Source organism: Sturnira hondurensis, unplaced genomic scaffold (genome assembly GCF_014824575.4).
Source record: "Sturnira hondurensis isolate 20B ecotype Veracruz unplaced genomic scaffold, ASM1482457v3 Scaffold0014302, whole genome shotgun sequence".
NCBI lineage: Eukaryota > Metazoa > Chordata > Mammalia > Chiroptera > Phyllostomidae > Sturnira > Sturnira hondurensis.
In genome coordinates, this window is record NW_028086933.1 from 3770247 (window position 1) to 3779355 (window position 9109).

Sequence of the window (9109 nt, forward strand, 5' to 3'; positions counted from 1 at the left end):
TTAAATAACACAAGGTCTCTTCCCTCATGAAGCTTCCGATCTTGTTAATGAGACAAATATGAGGTCTGTCCAGAAAGTATGCAGCCATGTAATATGAAAGATAGAGACATTTATTGAAGAAGATACAAGAAATATTGTACATGGGACAATGACACCTCAGTCCCCTTCAAAGTAGGTACCTTGGGACCTCACACAGTTCTCCCAATTGCCATCAGCTGCCCCGTCATATTTTCCTGAATCTCATCTATAGTCTGAAGTCACTTCCCTTTCAAAGGTGCTTTTATTTTTGGGAAAAGTCAGAAGTCACAGTGCACCAAATCTGGGCTGTAGTGGGGCTGAGTCACCTGGGTGGTTTGATGTTTTACCAAAACACTCTGTGAGAGACGTGATACATGAGCAGGCGCATTGGAATGAAGCTGCCAGTCACCAGTTGCCTGTAGCTGCAGCCTTCTGAGTCATCCAAACAGTTTCCATAGTGGAAAGTTCAAGCTTAAGACAAAACTTGATGCAGATTTGTAGCTCTATTCTCCCAGTCATTCTGAATGTGATGGCCACCAGTACACACGGTCACTCAGAGGTGTCTACCACTCCCACTGACTAGTACAGTGAAATTGTTGTCATTCACACATGTGCATTCCAGTCCACTCTTTTTGGCTGCCAGGTTACATAGATATCGCATGTACCATTCTTATTGTATTAACATAGGATGGACTTTTTCTGGACAGACCTTGTACATGCCAGTAAATAATTATAGATTATATAATTGATAAAAAGGAAGTAGAAGGATGAAGAACGAAGAATAAATGTAGCGTCACTTTAGGTGAGGGTGTGTGAGAAGGCTTTTCTTGTGAGGAGGTGGTGATTTAGCTGTGGTTTAAAGATTGAGAATGGGAAAGTGCATTCTAACAAAGGGCGCAGCCTATCCAAGGCTCAGAGGTGAGAGGCAGCAAGGCACATTTGAGGAATACAACATGGAGAAGGGTGCTTGGACCACAGAAAGCAAAGAAGAATGGTCTGAGAGGGCCCACGCCCCTCTGCCCTCTTTCTTCAGCAAGCTCCCATGCCTCATGCATCTGGCCTGGTGTAACATTGGTGCTGCCTGAGGGTCTGAGGGAAGATCAGACCTGTGGCCACGCGGGAAGGAATGTTAGAAGACCTCTAAGCTACTCCTTTCAGGTTGGTCAGGAGGCCAACCATTTATTAAAAAGTTAAAAATTTCAGTTCTGAACTTTCTTAAGTTCAACAAGTATTATTTGTTGTTTCAGAAGACATGTGGCTCTAGTTTCTTTTCAGTTTACTCTGTTTTGGTTGTATTGTTCATGGTTCCTCATAATTAGGGTGTTTAGCTTCTAGTTTTTTTTTTTAAGTTTTAAAATTTTATTTTGTGAAAAGAACATAGGAGGTAAAAATGGAAAAACAGGGAATAAGAGAACAGAAAGAGTAAGAGGGAAAATCAGTGGGACACAGGAATAAGAAATATAAAAAGGTGATGCAAAAATGTTTTGCACCGGGATCTGCTTATGTACTGATACACCAGGGGTTTGGAGAAAGCAGCCCAGGAGTTTCCGTCGAGATGGAGGCGTAGGTAGAAATGCTTCACTTTCTCACATAAACAAAAGAAGGACAACAACAAATTTAAAAATAAAAAATAACCAGAACTGCCAGAAATTCAAGCTTCATGGAAGTCTAACAACCAAGAAATTAAACATTTCATCCAGACTGGTAGGAGGGGTAGAGATGGGCAGCTGGGGTGGAGAGGATACCCAGCCACGGTGGTGGTGGCTGGTAGACCAGTCAGGCCCCGCATTCATGGGTTGATAAGGAGGGAAGAACAATTGAGAAGCGATAGAGACCACAGAACCCAGGGTTGCAGTGTGGGAAACTAAAGACTCAAAACCTCTGGATGTAAAAATCCGTGGGACGTGTGGCAGCAGGAGAAACTCCCAGTCTCACAGCAGAGTCCATGGAGAGGCCCACAGGGTCCTAGAACATACACAAACCCACCCATCTGTGAATCTCCATCTGAAAGGGCACAATCTGCTGATTGAAAGTGGGGCTAGAGCAGACCCAGCAAGTGGCATAGTTACCTCTCTGGCCATCCCCCACAGACAGTGCCACAATGCAGTGAAGAGGTTTGCCCCGCGCTGGGGAATACTTAAGGCTCCGTCTCTTACAACATAACAGGTGTGCCAAGACAAAGAAATATGGCTCAAAAGAACAGATAAAAACCTCAGAAAAAGGCTAAGTGACAAGGAGATAGCCAGCCTTTATGATTCAGAGTTCAAAACAGTGCTAATCAGGATGCTCACAGAAATGATTGAGCTTGGTCGCAAAATGAAGGAAGAAATGAAGGCTATACAAAGTGAAATAAAGGAAAAAAGACAGGGAACTAAAAGTGAAGGGAAGGAAACTGGGACTCAAACTGAGGATTTGAAACAAAATGAAGAAATAAACATCAAAGAGAACAGAATGAAGAAACAATTCAAAAAAATGAGCAGAGGCTTAGGAACCTCTGGGACAATTTTAAATGTTCCAACATCTGAATCATAGGGGTGGCCGAAGGAGAAGAACAAGAGCAAGAAGTTGAAAACTTATTTGAACAAACAATGAAGGAAAACTTCCCCAATCTGGCAAAGGAAATAGACTTCCAGGAAGTCCAGGAAGCCCAGAGGGTCCCAAAGAAATTGGACCTGAGGAGGAACACACCAAGGCACATCATAATTACATTGCCTAAGTATTAAAGATAAGGAGAGAATCTTAAAAGCAACAGTGGAAAAGGACACAGTTGCCTACAAAAGAGTTCCCATAAGACAGGCAGCTGATTTCTCAAAAAAAGAAAAAAAAAAAACCTTACAGGCAAGAAGGGGTTATTAAGAAGTATTTTTAAAGAAGTCATGAAAGGAAAGCACCTGCATTCATGATTACTCTATCCAGCAAAGGTATCATTTAGAATGGAAGGGCAGGTAAAGTGCTTCCCAGACAAGGTCAAGTTAAAAGAATATCACCATCCTTATTATGTGAAATATTAAAGGGAGTTAATAATAGGAAATGATCAAAACTAAGAGCAGTAAAATGAAAACAAACTCACAACTATCAACAACCAAACCTGTAAAAACAAAAACAGAAACTAAGCAAACAACTAGAACAGATAGAAAATCACAGAAATGGAGATCTCATGGAGGGTTATCAGTGGGGAGGGGGAGAATGGGGAATAAGGTACAGGGAATAAGAAGCATAAATGGTAGGTACAAAGTAGACAGGGGGAGGTAAAGAACAGTATAGGAAATGGAGAAGCCAAAGAACTTATTTGTATGATGCATTGACATGAACTAAGTGGGGAGAATGGTGGAAGGTTCAGGTGTGCAGGGACAGGGGGATAAAGAGGCCAAAAAATTTGGGGGGAAAAAGTAAAGAAAAAATGTTTTGCATTAGAATAAACATGTCTTTATCTTTGTCTTGCCTGATGTGAATCTGTTTTGGAATTTTTATCAGAGCAGTAGTTTAGAAAAGTAGAATGTTTGCCTGACTGGTGTGGCTCAGTGGTTGAGTGCCATCCTGCAAATCAAAGTGTTTTGATGGTAGACTTAAAATCAGAGATTTTCATGGCTTTTGTAATGGGTTTATTTTTACATAACTGTTAATTGTCTTATTTGTTTTGGTCAGTATCACCTTATAATCCTTGGCCTACTGAGGATGACTAAGTTGGATTGAATTTTCAAAGTTGCATGGTTTCTAAACTGTTCTGTGAAATGCTCAAAAATATTTTACTATAATAATCAAGTGTTCTTTTGTCATACTTAGTATTAAGTGCTTTGAAGGTAGTCTAGAAGCTTCTAAAATCATAGATAGGTTCGACTATTTTATCACATTTATTTCGTAGCCAAAGTTGTAGCAGAGGACAACAGAGAAAGTGTATCACTCAGTATTTAAATTACTTGTAGAGGAAAAAATATTTATTTGTAAATATTAGTTTCTCTTTTCTGAACTCTCCCTTGGTTTATACAATTAATTTTTCTATATTTTATTGATTATGCTTTTACGTTTGTCCCATTTTTTTCTCCCCTTTATTCCCCTCCTCCCTGTACCTTCCCTCCTACCATCATTTCCTCACCTTAGTTCGTGACCATGGGTCATACATGTAAGTTGTTTGACTTCTCCACTTCCTATGCTATTCTTAACCTTCCCCTGTCTATTTTGCACCTACCATTTATGCTTCTTATTCCCTGTACCTTTCCTCCCATGCTCCCCACTCCCCCTCCCCACTGATAGCCCTCCATATGATCTGCATTTCTGTGGTTCTCTTCCTGTTGAAGTTGTTTGCTTAGTTTCTGTTTTTGTTTTTTCAGTTTTGGTTGTTGATAGTTGTGAGTTTGTCATTTTATACAGTTAACTTTTGCTAAATTCTTTGAGATGTTATTGTTTTGGGGAAGGCCAATGGCTTTTTGGTCATTACCTTCCCTAACTGAAACTTGGGTCTTATTTCTCCCTGTCAATGTTATTTCTGCCCCCATGGTCATGAGGTATAGTGTCTACTCCTCACTGTCCATGGCAATTCCAGAACATTATTCTTTCCTCTTGTGAGAGTCCCAGAACTTTGAAGTTTATACCCCTTAATCATACCACTTTCTTCCTCTCCTCATTCCTATTTGCTATGGACCTCCATTTGTTGAAGAATAAAGCTCACTCTCTTTCTTTCTATTCTTGCCATTCCTCAAAGTATCTTCTGCATGGAAGTGGTCCATGCATGGAAGTGGTCCATCCAGCAACCTGGTTTCTCATTCCTTGACATCATCTCTAGCAACTTTCAGTTCCATTTCATTTCTTCTCATTTCCCGGGATAAAGAGTAATCTTTTCAGTCACCTGGAACGCTCTACCTCACGAACACTGAATTTGACCCCCTCGCACAACCTTTTATACTCTGCTCTATCATGCAGTTATTCTGCCACATCCGTCTTTCTTTCCTTTCTTGAATCCAGTGTACTGTCTTCCATTGATCTTTCAGGCCCATTGCACATACATTTTCATATAGCAACTAACAAATTTATATTGAAGCACTCTGAACACACAGAAAAGAGTACATATAATAATGAGTGCATTTTCACAAACTGAACACACTCATATAAGTAGCAGTCAGTAAGAAACAACACATGATAGCACCTGAAATTCCTCTCAAGCTTTCCTCATATACCCTGTGCATTTTTAACTTCCTATAGCAAAAAATGAGACTATATCATAACTGACACATCTTCAGTTATGAAATTATGGGAAAAGTAGAGTTTATCTCACTTTACTCATCTAAGATATGCTATATAAAACTTTGTTTTTATTTTCTCTGTCTATTGCTGTCTTATTAATCAAATATTTGTGATCATCTCTGAAAATATGTCCCTGATATAGTATCAGTAGTATTATCTTTAAATATGTTACAGTGATTTTTAAATATTCATTTTTTAAAGATTTCTTTGACTCATTTTTAAAAGAACCTAGGCTTAATAGTTTTTCGGAGAAATTTTAGGATAGTCATTTTTCCTCCTAATGTGCAATTCATTTTTTCTCTTATTTAAGTACCATATTTCTTTTCCAGTTTGGCCTTGCTCTAAGGTGGCAGCTTTGGAACCTTATCATTTAAAATACTGTTTAAAAATGCTATTTTTATGGTTCTAGGGAAGGTCCAGGTGGATGAGGTCCTCTGGTTTGATGGAACCCCACTCTTGTTTGGAAGCAGGGTATACTAGGAGGGCCTTCAGTCCAAGTAAAGACGTGTAACATATGTGAATCTGTCCTACGACTATAAAGTACAGAGGTTATGAAACAGATATAGGCAGACATCTAAACTTATCTCCTCTAACTACTCCCCCATTTTTTTAAAATCACAGCTCTTATTGTGAGAGGAAAACATAAGTTTTAGGAAAACATAAGTTTCTAAAAGTGGAAATTTGGAATCAGAACATTCTGGAATAAATCTCAACTTTGTCATCCATGCTCTATGACTATATATAATTTTTGTAACCTATCCATATCTCAGTTTCCTCATCAGTAAAATGGAAATACATCTTTTTAAAAAATAAATGGTAAGTCAGGAATAAACAAGATAATGAATATGAAACATAACAGCATCCTGCTTGGTTCACACAGTTAATGGTAGTTTCTTTTTTTCTTGCTCAAGGTTGAAAACTGTCAGAGTCTTCATTACATTATTCCTGGATAACTCTAGTAATCTACTGAATGATTTCTCTGTCTCTTGCTTTCTCTGGCCTAATTCATCTCAATGCTTACTCCTTCAGATCTGTCTTCCTGAACCATTACTTACATCTTTGTTACCTTCTTTTTTAAAACATCAGTACATTTTCTTGACATTTAGGATAAAGCCTGGCATCAAAGGACTTCATAGATTGTGGAACTTCTGGCCTTACTATCCATCACTGCCTTTTCTGGGCTAGCCATTTATTTATCTCTTTAGTGTACTTTAAGGTTTTCCTGCCTTTGCACTCATCCAATAGGAATGTCCTTTCATTAGTGACATGTCAACTATTCAGGCACTTCAAATACAGAAGCCACTTTGCCTTTCCCTCTTAGGCCCCTTACATATTAACATTTTTTCTTAGCTACCTTTATATTCTTTCACCTTAACTCTGATCAGTTCCTTCAGCTCTTTTGTCTCATCTTTCTGTTGATGTGTCTAGGAAATCTCTGAACCCAGATCATTCTCACCCAGGGTTTCTCAGCCTCAGCACTGTTAACACTTTGGACCAGGTAAATTTTTGTTGTGGAAGGCTGTCTTGTTTGTTGTAGGATGTTTAGCAGCATCCTTGGCCTCTATCCACTAGATGCCAGTAGCAACTAGATGCAGGTTATAACAAGTGAATTGTCTCCAGATATTGCCAAATTTCCCAAGGGAACAGAATTGCCCACCTCATCCTCCTAAGTTGAGAACCATTAGTCTAATTGCATGATTAGCCTTTTTACATGTACATATTCCTGTTGAAAAATCACACAGGTCACTATGAATTTATGTTTCATGATTCATTTGGGTCCTTAATTGTCTCTGGCAGTCCTTTAATACTTTCATGGGGCTACTTTTTTATCGTCTCCAAATTTCCAGGTAATGACTTACCTTCCTCTTATTCTTAGCAGATGACCTTGTCTTTTCCACAAAGAGAAAAGAAGATAGTACTATTAGATTTATTCTCCCTCAGCTTTGCTGTATCAACCATGACCTTACCTGCATTTAACTAGTTTTGTGAACTTTGGCAAATTAGTCACTATCTTTGCTCATATAATGGCTATCATGAATTTATCATAGTGATAGATTGAGATTAACTAAAAATTGGTAGCTAGAGAATAGTCATAGGGATGTAAAGCACAGTGTGGGGGATATAGTCAATAATATTGTAATAACTATGTGTGGTATCAGATGGGTACCAGACTTATTGGAGTGATCATTTTATAAGTTATATAAATATCTAACCACTAATTTGTACATCTGAAACTAATATACCATTGTATGTCAACTCTAATTGAAAAAACTCTTGGAGCTCCTTCTGGGTAGCTCAGTTGTTTAGTGTTGTCCCTGTATGCCAAGGTTGTGGGTTTCGATCCCTGGTCAGGGCTCATACAAAAATCAACCTATGAATGCATAAGCGAAACAACAGATCCATGTTTCTCTCTCTCTCAAAAAGAAATGTAAACATTTTTTTAGAAAAGAAAAATTATTTTAATAAATAAAATGCATATAATTGACAAAACAATATAAAAACAGGCTATTCAGTTTGAGTAAAACTCATATTTTTAAAAGAAAAAAATCAGTTTGGTTTTTGAAAGAAATTAGTGTCTACTACTTTAAAACATAAGTGTTTTACCCAGTAGAAACATTAGTTGCAGTAAATATTTGAGTTTGGATGAATTCTAGCAATATAATTTCCAAATGAAAGTTTCTCAAATCCAAATTTAAAATTAAGGCATCTTAATTTTTTTAATCTTAAAATAGGAAATTAGGTAAAATAAGATTAAAAACGGTTCTATTCTATTAACTATTAGTCTAGAAGAAGTCTTCATATTATTTTTAACTAAGCCTATAATTAAAGAAAAAAAAATCTACCCTGGCTGGCATAGCTCAGTGGATTGAGCGCGGGCCTGCACACCGGACGATTGCAGTTCGATTCCCAGTCAGGGCACATGCCTGGGTTGCAGGCCAGTTCCCAGCAGGGGATGCATGAGAGGCAACCACACATTGATATTTCTCTTCCTCTCTCTTTCCCTTCTTCTCTAAAGATAAATAAATGAAAAATCTTTTTAAAAAGTTTTAAAAAATCCTACCTAGTTCCTGAAGAAAAACAGTTTATTTCTCAATGAATGTAATTGAATTTAATAAAGCATTTGAGGATTTAGTATATAATAATGTTTAAAATGATTTTGTAATGTGTCAGAATGAGTGGTATTTGTTAAATTTACAAATATGAGCCTTAGTTCTGATGAATCTACAATATGACTGTTTTAAACATAATTGTTCTAACATTACAAATGAATTATGGGCTAGATGATAAAAAAACTTACCGTTTTCCTGTTAGAAAATTAATTTTCTGTAAAATAGAATGAAAGTAGGGAAAAGACTATTGTTGAGACTCAAAAAAAGAAAAAAGGAACATTTTTTTTTCTTTTATACAAGTAGCTAGGATCCTGGGCTTTCTCATTTCCCATTCATTTATTTTATTAAGTGACATAATAGGAATGTAGCAAAAAAAAAAAAAAAAGTTTGAACCAGATGTGCTGTGTGTCAGAAATAGCGTCTCTGTCTCTGGGCATTAAAACTGGCTGTGATGCATAAGTAGTATTATATAAAAATTTAAATGGTGAGTAATATGCACTGAAGGAAGCTAGATTTTATCCGTCCCAGAACCACGCGTTCACAGCTTTCAGTGGTCCTCGGAGTGGTCCTGGCTTGTGAAACTGCATTTTAGACTGTTTCCGAAGGATTCTTTGTTACCCTCATTTATCTTGTAGACCCACTTAGGATCTGAAATTTCTTCAAAAGATCACCTCTGTCTGCTTCATGATAAATGTGAATCCTTCCCAACTGAATCAGAACCTTTTATATTGGTCAAAAAACAA